General features: G+C 34.5%; 1 protein-coding gene and 1 non-coding gene across 2 annotated transcripts in view; one reads left to right on the top strand and one right to left on the bottom strand.

Moving 5' to 3' along the window:
* Window positions 1-12,178, top strand: part of Dpyd (dihydropyrimidine dehydrogenase) — a 778,600-nt gene that overhangs the window by 575,899 nt on the left and 190,523 nt on the right. The gene's annotated exons all lie outside the window — the stretch shown is intronic.
* LOC120891127 (U6 spliceosomal RNA) lies at window positions 105-211 on the bottom strand. Its single transcript, XR_005735547.1, has one exon. It is a non-coding gene; the product is annotated as a U6 spliceosomal RNA (small nuclear RNA).

The raw sequence follows: 12,178 nt of genomic DNA, 5'->3' as shown, positions 1-12,178 counted from the left end.
TTTAATATTGTTTTGGAAGTTATGTCAAACATATAATATGAAAGAAGAAATACACATTTTTATTTATTTTTTATTGATTTTATTTTTTAAATACACGACAGCAGAAAAATATTGAACGCTTCATGAATTTGCATGTCATTTTTGCGCAGGGACCATTCTAATCTTCTCTGTATTTTTCCAATTTTAGTATATGTGCTGCTAAAGCGAGCGCAAAATACACATTTTTAGAGAATAAAATTATTGTTTTTGCAGATGCTGTGCTTATATATGTAGGAAACATAAATTTTAAATCTCAGAAATCATGAAAGTGTGGGATGGTCAGATGACAATGGTGATGGTTAGGTATTAGAGAAGCTGCCTTTTAGTTAAGAGTTCCTACATGTTGGCACTGAACTAAACAGCTCTCACAAACAACCACTGCATAAATGAGGAAAATAATACCAAAGACTTGGGTCCGTTGTTGTTTGATGACAGATCTGACTGATTCAAAAGTGTAGTTCTTGGACATAGTGTTTTCCTTGTACAGCAGAGATAAACTTCAGTTGCATTCCTATACATCAGTAAAATATAAATAAAATATTTAATCTTAACAAAATGTATATGGGACAGAAAGAAACATAACTATTTGGGCATAGAGAAGCAGATTTGAATATAATAAAAAGCATATTATGCTCTTAGCATAACAAGACTCATTCTAGTAAATATGTCATTTAAATTGTTATAGATTTAATTAGATCACAAAACTAAAATTATTTTAATGTAGGGGAGCAAAAGTGAATAGGAAAAAAATCTTACTAAGAAAATTTTATCCACTTTTAGATATTAGTTGTCCCCCAAAAGTTCTTGTATGAGACAGTGTAAGAAAGTTTAGATGAGATGATTGGATTATAAAAGGGTTAACCTAATCAGTGTATTAATCCCCTGGTAGGGATTAATTTGGTGGTAACTGCAGGCAAGCAAGCTATGGCTGGAGGAATTGGGTCCCTGGGGGCATGCCACTGGGGTTTAGACTTTGTCCTTATAGAACAGAGCTCTCTGTCTGCTTCTTCATGGCCACTTGGGCACCTTTCCTCCACCCTGATGATCTGCTTCACCTCATTCCCCAATGAATGACTTGGCTGTCTGTGGACTGAGAACTCTGAAACCATGAGCCCACAAATAAACTTTCCCCCTTTAATTGTTCTTATCAGATCTTTTTGGTCACAGCTGAGGAAAAAAAGCAGTGAAAAGGACATATACAAGAAATGATTTAAACTAAATTCAGAATTATGATAACTAAAACAATGTTTACTGGCACAAGAACTCACGGATAAAGCCAGTGGAAACAGAACCCTGAAACAGATTCTAATCCCTCAAATATAACATATTATAAAAGAAGACTTACAGATCAGTTGGGATAATATATTTTATTTAATAAATAATGGATGAGTAAAGCTATTTAGAGGAAAATGTAAATGTTTTCTTTTTTCTATACATCAAAATAAATTATAGATTAATAACTTAAATAACAAGTACACTAATTAACACTATTCAAAAAGGAAAGAAAATGGCAAATATTTGCCTTGTTTGAAAAATATGGGAAAGAAAGGTTTCTAAAGAAAAAAAAGAATGCAAACATTTATTCAACAACATGGTTATATTAAAACTTCTATATCTGAAAAAACCATGAGTAAAATTAAAAGGATGGTATAAACCTGTGTTCATAAGATTAGAGTAATACAGTTGCTTCTGAGTCAAGGTACATGCACTCCTCATGAGAGAATACCAGGTAATAAAATAGCCATATCATCAGCAAAAGCTTTACAGTCAACACACTAACACAGATGGGTTTGCTGTCACCCAGCATCTCTCACTGTAGGTTTATAGTGTGCCATTAAGGTGTGAGTCAATAAAAGCCACTCTACACTGCTCTGACTTATATGAAACAGATTTTTTTGAAAGTTTTTTTGAGCACTAGATGGAAAACAGCTGATAACCACAAATGAAAACTCTTCGAACCAAGTATGCAGAGACATGTAAAGTGAAGCAACAGCAAGCTACTTTTAAGTATCAAAGTGTTAAAATATTTTAAAGGAAATATGTCATTCAAACATGGTACTCAAGTAGAAATTTTTATATTATAATTTGGAATATTATGAAGAAAACATTACTCTACATGATTCAGCAGTGTCATTTAGGAATCTCGCTTAATTTACTATTGGTGTTAGACTCTCTTTATTTCCCATATATTCCTTAGTATAGTTATTTTTCTAGATTTCAGTGAAAGAACTCCCTGAGATATTCTAAGCATTCTGAGAAATTTTATGCAAAAATTTTAGTCATGAATATTTGAAAGTATCTTCATTTTGTCTTCATAGTTTATGATAATCTGACCTGGCATAAAATTTTTGCATTGAAAATCACCTTTAACTAAGTATTTTTAAACCAATATTCCAATTTATTTTGTAAGATGTTAAGAAATGTGATCCCAATTGCTCCCATCTTCTCGTTTGTATACACACACACACACACACACACACACACTCACAGAATATACATATCACACACATACATTTCAAATTCTTTTAAGTAGGGTGTACTTGTTATCTCTTGTGATCTGATTTTTACAATGAAGATTTTCCTTTCAATTTATTGTTGAATATTCAAGATTTTTCTATCTGGAAAGTTTACTTTCAGCTTTGGAAATTCTCAGGCATTTGTCATTTTTTTCTCCATTCTTTTAGTCATTCTACTCTTTAATTTATGTTATAGTTTAGATATAAGCTGTCTTCCAAAAGCTCATGTGTGAGAGGATGCAAGCAAGTTTAGAGGTTATGTGATTGGGTTAATGTAATCGTTGTGTTAACTGGGTGGTAAATGTAGGAACGTAGGGTGTGGCTGGAGCAGGTGGGTCACTGGGGGCATGCCTTTGGGGTATATATTTCGTTCTGGAGACCAAACTCTGTCTCCTTCCTAGTTGCCATATCTGAGATACTTTTCTCTGCTGCACCCTTCCACCATGATGTTCTGCCTCATCTGGGCCCCAGAGCAGTGGAGTTGGCCATCTATGGACTAAGATCTCTGAAACTGTGAGCTCCGAATAAAATTTTCCTTCACTTAAGATTTTTTAGTCAGGTCTTTTGGTCACAGTGTCAAAAATGCTGACTAAAACAATTTCTTCTTTTTTCTCCTTTATTAATTTAATTGTTTTCTTTTGGGGGAGATGTCTGTGATATATACCTTTAACTTATTTTTTATTGGTCATTACATTTTAATTTTCTTGTAACTTTTTGTTCTTTTTTATTGTGTCCTAATCTTTTGAAAGTAGTGCCTTCTTTCAGTCTCCAAAGATATTAACTGTTTTTTTTCAATTCTTATTGAATCTCTGTTTCCTATAGATCGTGATTCATTTCTTTATCTTAATGATTTGTTTTGGTTTCTCTAGTTCATGTAGAAAACTTCTGAAAATTTCTGGGTTTTGGAAATCTCTCAAATGAGTTTCAAGTGTAAGATATTGAAATGTTAATCAGAATTTCTGCATATTTGAGTGAAGTTGATCCAATAGAGAGCTTTAGAGCAGAGGGATTGAGTGTAAGCAGTCCTTTCTGTCCTGGGGTTCACAAATGTATCTCAAGGATTTTTCTTAGGCAATAACCAGTTTCTTATAAGAATCATCCAGTCTCATTATGGAAGTATATAATGTGCTATGAAAAGGAGAATGGAAGGCAAAGGTAGTTCCAGATTCAATATGCAGACATTGTTTTATTTGTTTCCCTATTTTTTTTCAAGTCTAAACACAAAGTTTATTTATTTCATATACTTCTTTTTTTATTGTTGGTAGTTCAAAACATTACACAGTTCTTAATATATCATATTTCACAGTTTGATTCAAGTGGGTTATGAACTCCCATTTTTACCCCGTATACAGATTGCTGTATCACATCAGTTATACACAATGGAGTATTACTCTGCATTAAGAAACGACAAAATCATAGAATTTGGAGGGAAATGGATGGCATTACAGCAGATTATGCTAAGTGAAGCTAGCCAATCCTTAAAAAACAAATGCCAAATGACTTCATTGATATAAGGGGGGTAACTAAGGACAGGGTAGGGACGAAGAGTTGGAGAAGAAGATTAACATTAAACAGGGATGAGAGGTGGGAGGGAAAGGGAGAGAGAAGGGAAATTGCATGAAAAGGGAAGTTGATCCTCAGGGTTATACAAAATTACATATAAGAGGAAAGGAGGGGTAAGAGAAGAATAATACAAGTGGAAGAAATGATTTACAGTAGAGGGGGTAGAGAGAGAAGAGGGGAGGGGAGGGGAGGGGGGATAGTAGAGAATAGGATAGACAGCAGAATACATCAGACACTAGAATGGCAATATGTAAATCAATTGTTTCCCTATTTTAATCCCCATTTCAGTCACAGCCTGCCACTTGTTTTGATATCTCATATATCTCCGGTACTTTTCTATCAAGAAACCAAATCTCTAATTCTCAGTGGAGAAACCTGGTTGTATATGTGTGGTGTGCCCCTTAGCCCATCACTGCACTCCACAGTCTCCTGCTCCCCACTCTAGCAACCACTCTTGGGTTCTATATGGTGAGTGCTCTTGGTTACAGCAAAGTCAGTTACCAGTGCTCAATCTACTTTACGTCTTCCAAAATTTCTCACCTACAGATGATGACTTCCTTATTTTGTCTTCATAAATTTTTGCTTATTTAAATATTTATTTACAGTTGTTTAGATGATTTCAGGAAGGAGTATGTATGTATGATAGATATGCCATGTTTAAACAAAATACATATTATGTTTAATATTATTAAAAATAATCTGAAAATTTTCAATATAGGTAAATCTTGCTATTCACAAAATCAAATCTCAGTGTCCACAAAGGACTGGAGAAAACACATTTTATGAAATATTGTCTTAAGAATACATTTTATAATTATTATAAGTGTGAGTAATGCAGTGTACATGTATGTACCTGTGTATGCGTTTTAATGTGTGTATATATATCTATACATAATTAAAATTGATAAATTAATAGTAATTTTTCTTATGCAAGAAAAACATTCCCTATACTATGGGCATTTAGGTTTCTAGATTTTGTTAGCCCTTTGTGTCATTGCATCATGACAGAAAACTGTACTTCTATCCTAAATGATGCTTTTCTTCATTTATACATATCAATTTAGCCCCATTTGTTTGTCCTTATTTATTTCTGCACAATTTTGAAACTCTGAGAGGGGAGGAGTAATGACAGGAAATCTGATTAAGGACTTGGTATACTACCAGATAATTCAGCATAATACAGCACTGCTCTGTGACTTTCTAAATCTAGAACATTGAGGAATGAAATGCGTTACCATGCTATCATGTCATCAACATAAAATGAATGTCTTTTCCCTGTCCACTGTCCACTCACCTTCTAGAATTTCTGGTTGTCCTTCCCTGAATTGTAATGCTATAAAAGGATAGTCATGTAGGAACTGAAAATTTTAAAAACGGGAAACTTGAAAAACAGTGCTGTGTGACTGACATACTAATTTTGGCTTTTTGATAATTTTTTATCAAAGATGAAGCCTCAGAAGGCATAACATTACTAGTGGTTAAGGTATTGTTGAAGGTAAAAGGGAAGTCATCTTTTAGGGGAAATTGTTAAACCACTATCAAAGAGAAATTAATTATTTTTATCTTCTTAATTTTGAGGACAAATCAAGTAATGAGATTAGTGGCAGTGAATACTTACTATGATAAGTCTGTCAGAGTTAGTCACACGTGATGAACTAGGTAATAACTAAATACACAGTTCAACACTACTAATGGAGAGGTTTAAAGATGGCAGAATGCTCAGGAAAACAATGAAATAAGGTGAATTAAAAGGAAAGTGATTGGCAGTACCATTGGAGAGGCAACCAGAGACTATATGGGTCATACATGAGTTTTTTATTTTATTATAATTTTTAAGACAGCAATCTGATCTGACTTCTATTTAAATAAATATCAGATTGGCTACCGTGTGACAGGTGGATCAGAAAATATAATAATGGAGATGAGTCAATGATTTTGAAGGCCAAGGGCATGGATGTAAGCAAGAGAGGATGGTAGCTTAGACCACTGAAGTAGCAATGGGGGCAGTGGATGGGTGAGGTATTGTGTTCAGGGTATGTCTGTCATTCAGGAAAGTTGGTGGGAGTGAGTGATGGATTGCATGTGGGAGACGAGGAAGGGGAGTTAGGGTGACTTCATGTAGTTCAGGCCAAGCTTCTGAATGAGTGATGGTGCCATTTAAAGTAAACTCTAGGAAAGAACTTTCTGGCAGGAGAATAAGTAGAACCCAATATTTTATTTATAGATGCATCTATTAGATAATCGAGAGAGCATGTATAGCCACTAAATGAACATTTGATTCTGAAGCTCTATGAAAAGAAAAAGCTGAAGGCACAACTTGAACATTCAATTGAAAGGGCATGACAATTAATTCATGCCAAAGAAATTAACTAGGAAATGTATGTGGATTAAGAAAAGACTAAGAAAAGATTAAGAAAAGACTAAGATTATAAATCTCGACAGTTTATAATCAATAAGAGCAAGAAGATCCAGCAAAGTAAGCTGAGAGAAGGAAGATCGAAGAAGGCATGATATAGGAAGTGAAGTATGACAGGTTTGCACATATCTATGCACCAAGGAGGGGATATGACTTTCTCAGGGAAATGGAGTGAAGGTCTCTTTAAAGCAGTAGTGATGGAGGTACATAAATCTTGAAGGTTTTAAGCTTATAAAAAAATTAGCAAACTACCATCCACCCCTCTTAGAGACCAAACCTTACTGCTTTTTAAAGTATGTATATTCTTAAAGGAATTATGCCATATAAACTCAAACTATGCAAATAATATTTCACAACTTTTAAAGCCACTGTGTCATAGTCACAATACTCCTGCATAGCAAATGCTTGTAAGTTTTATTACCCAAAGTTGATAGATGAGGAAAATAAGGTTAATAGATCTGCCTCAAAGCCAGTAGGCCCTGGTAAGTTTCAAAGTTGGGAACAGACTCCTTTTCTTCTGAATTCCTATTTCCTACTCTTTTATTCCAGAATAGAATATGTGGGAAATGCTGAAACAATTCAAAGAGAGTTCTATAGGCCCTCCATGCAAGAAGCAGTCACTTCTCATTGGAATGGTCAAGGAAGGCTTTGGGGAAGGTAGCATTTTTTTTTTCCTATTGCATTATGGACGCTTAAAGCACAGCTTATTAAAATTATAAAATAGCACCCCAGAAAGATAAACAGTTTGTTCTCTGTTACAAAACCCAAGATGAGAGTTTACTGTGACATTGTAAACAACATAGGTTTTATTACTCAGGTAACTGACCCCAAAGGCCCACATGCTGGAGCCTTGGTCCCCAGATTGATGCTATGGGGGGGTGATGGAAAATTTAAGACATGGGGCCTAGTGGGAGGTCTTCCAGTCATTGGGCGCATGTTCTGGAAGTGACCATGTGACCCTGGTCTCTTCCTTTTGAGAGAGGTAGAATTTAATGAGAAGTTGAAAAAAGGATGGTTCTAGAATAAACCTTCCACATATCCAGTACTGTGGATGACACTGCCCCAGTTTTTGTCTTTGCTGGCAGCTACAGTAGGCTGTGAACCACCATGCTCAGCTCCTTATACCTCCATGTAATGCCAAGCTCTCTCTTGCTTTTCTGCCTTTGTAATATTCTCTCAAGTCTCAGTCCGGGGTTTTTATTTATATTTCCCAAACTATTTTAGAAGCCCTTCCTTCTGGGTCCATGCATCCTATGTGTCCTGTGGATCTCTCCGTCAGTCATCTGTATATCATATCATGTTCTGTTTCTAATTTCTTGTATGTGTTCCTTGACAGAAAGCTTCAGGAGAACAGGGATTTGCCTGGCATATCAGTGGTGTCTCTTGCAACACACTAGGGTACAGTGGTCTCCAACACTGATCACTCCTTAATCTTATGGAGCAGCATGTAGCAGATGCTCAGTGGTTATTTATATTGCTCTTATGATTATCATTGTTAACGAGTTTATTTACTTTAGCTCATTTTGTTCCAAATTCTTCATACTTAATGCATACATCTGAGATAATATTTATTTTACTTATTTTTACTATTTAAAGTGTAAGCTTCTAGAGTGAAGATTGCCATAATTTTATGGTATATAAAACCTCCTGTGAGCTCAGTAGGTATCAAAGAATAATTCTCAGGCTATGAATGATAATAATTTAGAGTCTGTGTTTCCTTCAAAAGCAAATGTTTCCTCCAACTTTACCCTTAAAATTCAACAGGAAAATTGAAAAGATGACTTGTGAACTTCTTGTCATATATATATTTCATGAAATAGTATGTTATTCCTGGAAAATTATTATTAAATAATTTTGTTTCTGAACTGTACAGATACCAAGAAATTTGGAGGCTGCAGGCTTTCACATAATGCAAATGACATATATCAGACAAGCAAGACACTTGCATTTTAATACGTGTGAATTCATGCAAGAAAGAGAACGGGATTGAGAGTGCTGGATAAATGTCTTACAAAAAAGCAATAAACATACAAATCCTCCAGGAAAACTGGGGCAGTAATTTAATCACATATTGACAATATCTATATTCCTAGATAAATGCAAAAGACCTTCCAATTTATAAATCTCTTACGACCTTCTTAAGCTCCCTACCCATATTCTTTAAAGCCTTTGGCTGGTGAACACAGAGGCAAAGATTTACACTTTAAAGGCTTAACTGCCATTTTGCAGTATGTATGGAGGTAATTATACTATATTAAAAAGGGGTATCTTGTGAAAGGAATAGTTTAGTTAGAGTATAGATGAATAACAATACCATTTCTTTAATGTAGCATATGCAATTCTGTGTTGATTTTCTGCATCTCTTTTTAATAGATTTCAGGTCAGAAAATACCTGTCTGATCTCAGAGACACCTTATAATCAGAAAGTTCAAAGTCCTCCTTTTTAAACATTCTAAAAAATCATTCCTATAAGTTTAGTCAGGAAGATATGAAATAACTTGTGATAATGTATCTTTTTTCTCAGTCAAAAAAACCCCTTGAAATTGGTGAATATTATTTCATTATTAATCTTTTTAAAGATTAACCTTTGTAGACAGCCTATATTTGTAATGTATTTGTTCTTATTCTAAGTGCAGTTGTGTTCAGCACCATGGAAAGTTTTATGATTGAATGTATGTAATTATAGTATATGGTGGTTTAAAAATAACTGGAGGGATTGAATGAAGTTTTCCACTAGTTAATCTTTAATGAAGATCTTAAATCTGTACTTTAAATACACACAAAACTAGTTATAATGATCTCATTAGTGCCTTATTGAGGTTATCTATTTTAGTATTTGTCAGGAGAATTCGGGTGGAAATAAACTCCTTAACATATTTTAGAGAAGTTGTAGATCATTTACTCAGTTAAAAGACATACCATAGCTGAGTAATTGTTGTGCAAACAAAGATGCAAACTGGAAGCAACAGACTGCTTGTTGTTAAATAAAGTCCATTCTAAAAATAAGCTTCCCTGCCTGTGACCTCTATCATATTTTTATCCTTTAATTAATTTTGCCATAAAATAATTTTAAAATGTAGAGGAAGTTGGAGAAAAAGTAGAGAATAAACAAAACCATAAGTTGGGTTTTTCTATGACCCAACTTAGAGTAAAATTGAATTCAGACATTTCATAGGTGTTCAAAACTTGGGTTTTTTAAAGAGGAAAATGTGCTTGTTTGCCTTTGACAAAATCTGTTGCCCTAAGTTCAAATTTCAGAAAGAAAAAGAAAAATCTTTCGAAGAGTCTCACAATTATCTCAGGGTATCAGTTTGCTCTTATAAAGGAGCATGCTGTGCTGTCAGGGCAAATGAAACTAAGGTTATTGATATAAATATACTTCAGGGAGAAGAACACAGTGAATGTCACATCATAAGGGAACAGGTTCAGATCCATTATTCAAAATGTGGAAATCCTTCCACTTGAACATTGTGATCCAGTGGTTCACCAAGTGGGAGAATGAGGAATAAAACTATTTGGGGGTGTAGTAAAGAAGAAAGCCCCCAGTGAGTAGGGAATTCACTGGAAATGGTCTATATATTTAAGCCCTAATGGTTTGTTTTCTGTGTCATTTCAATCTGCATTAACCCATTAAGTTCCAAGTTTTTAGTTCTTCAAATATTTCAATAAAATCCACACAGATGTGCTAATATCAATTGAAAATAATAGTCTAGAGTTTATAATTATCATATTAATTAGTATAAATATAATTAGTACATTATAATATAATTAATTCTTATTATATAATTATGTTATATACTTACATTATATTCTATATTGTATTCAAGTTTTCATAGGTGCTCCATATCTGGGGCTTTGGGACAAAATGGATTAATATGCTTGATGCTTTTACAGGGTTTTCAAAATATACTATCTAGCAGAGTACGGAGAATATGTAGATTTCTTGAAAAATACTGCATTTAAACTGTCAATCACTTTGACTTTTATTATGTTTTTACTTTCAATATATACATTACACTTCTAAGGTGACAAGAGGAGGCTGTGACATCTGGTTGGTCTCTAAAGCCTAAGGAACCTACATCCTTAATGTTTTTCAGAGATGGCCCCTGTCTTCCAAGCCCACAGAGTTATCTCTAAAAATACTATCATTTTCCTACCCATTTCTAATTCTTTCATTTTTCTCCTATCTCCTTTCTCTTCTCTCTATACTACATTCAGTTTTCTTTCATTCTTCAAAGTCTTTGTGCCCACCAGCTCATCCTGAGAGCTGTCTGTCAATAGTTTTCCCTCCTGCCCCAGACTTTGCTGTGCCTCTGCCAAAGGGTAACACCCTCTAGTCTTTAGAGGTACCATGCTCTTCAACTCCATGCCTTGTCTCTTGTCTGGGAAATCCCAGTTTCCAGAAATGTACAAGCACATCTTTTTCTGAATTCTCTAGCTAAATTAGATGTTCATTGTGCTCCTATCAAAGGACATTTTCTTTTGTATGGTTATTATTTGTTTGTATCTCTCTCATACTAGTTTGAATGCCCTAAATGCACTAAAATGCCCTGATGATCAGTTTGTAATATTTTGTTAATAAACTCAATACTGTGTAGTTGTGGGCTCTGGATAAATGCTTTGGAGCAGATATTAAGTGAAGGAGCAGATATTAAGTAAAAAAGCAGAAGTTTTTCCGACTAAAATTGCTTCAAACATGTAAGAGTTTGTGACAGAACTTATTTCACTAATTCCCCTTTAGAATGTTCATCTAGGCAAAGCTGACTCTTGAAGAACTTAAGGAGATGAAGTTTATCTTTGTTTCTCTAGCTTCTTTGAGCAGACAAATTGGCAATGTCTATATTGCCTTTCTTCATTTGAGCCATACATTTGTTTCCCAAGCTCTACCCTTAGGTAGTGATTGCTTATATAGCAAAATTTTCTGATCCTTGTCTCAAAGCAGAATTTACGTGTCCTATGTTAATGAGAAACAGTATAAATGGCTTAGCTAATGAACTTTCACAGACAATGTATGCATGTTTTAATTAGATATTTATAGAGATATGTGATTTAACCCAAGCGAAGAGCTCTAAAATAAGCTATGTCAGCGCTTGGTGAAGATATGCAAGAAGGCACAGATAGAGAAGGGAGAGAATCAAGGATCAGGGACTCTATAGATAGGCCACTGGGGATCTAGGATGGCTCTCAATAGCATGATCATCAGTACTTCCTTTGGGAAGACCAGAATCCTAGTAGGAAATTGTTTAAGGTTTCTACCGCCCTCCTACATACTTTTCTCCCCTCCTCTCTGTTAACAAATCTTGAGACCCAGCTATATGCCTGGCACGCCACTGGAGAGATGTAAAGAAAACGCACATTGGCTCAGCCTTCATGGTGCTTATCATCTAGTAAGAAAATGACTCTTAGATGTCTAAGTAGATATGCTGAGTGAAATGAAGAAAACTATCAATTGGATGAGCTCATATCTCTGATATTTCAATTTACTATCCATGGTGTTAGTGTTTACACACTATTTTACAAGTAGTTCATACACTACAATTTGTGTGATTTGAGTGTCAGATAATGGCAGTTTTTGTCCAAATATAAGATGCCTCTGAATGTAAGGAAATCCTCCCTTTTCCAGTTATAAAATTCAAAGACTCAA

Source organism: Ictidomys tridecemlineatus, chromosome 11 (genome assembly GCF_052094955.1).
Source record: "Ictidomys tridecemlineatus isolate mIctTri1 chromosome 11, mIctTri1.hap1, whole genome shotgun sequence".
Taxonomy (NCBI): domain Eukaryota; kingdom Metazoa; phylum Chordata; class Mammalia; order Rodentia; family Sciuridae; genus Ictidomys; species Ictidomys tridecemlineatus.
The sequence above is the reverse complement of the archived record's forward strand: the minus strand, read 5'-3'. Positions and strand labels throughout refer to the sequence as shown.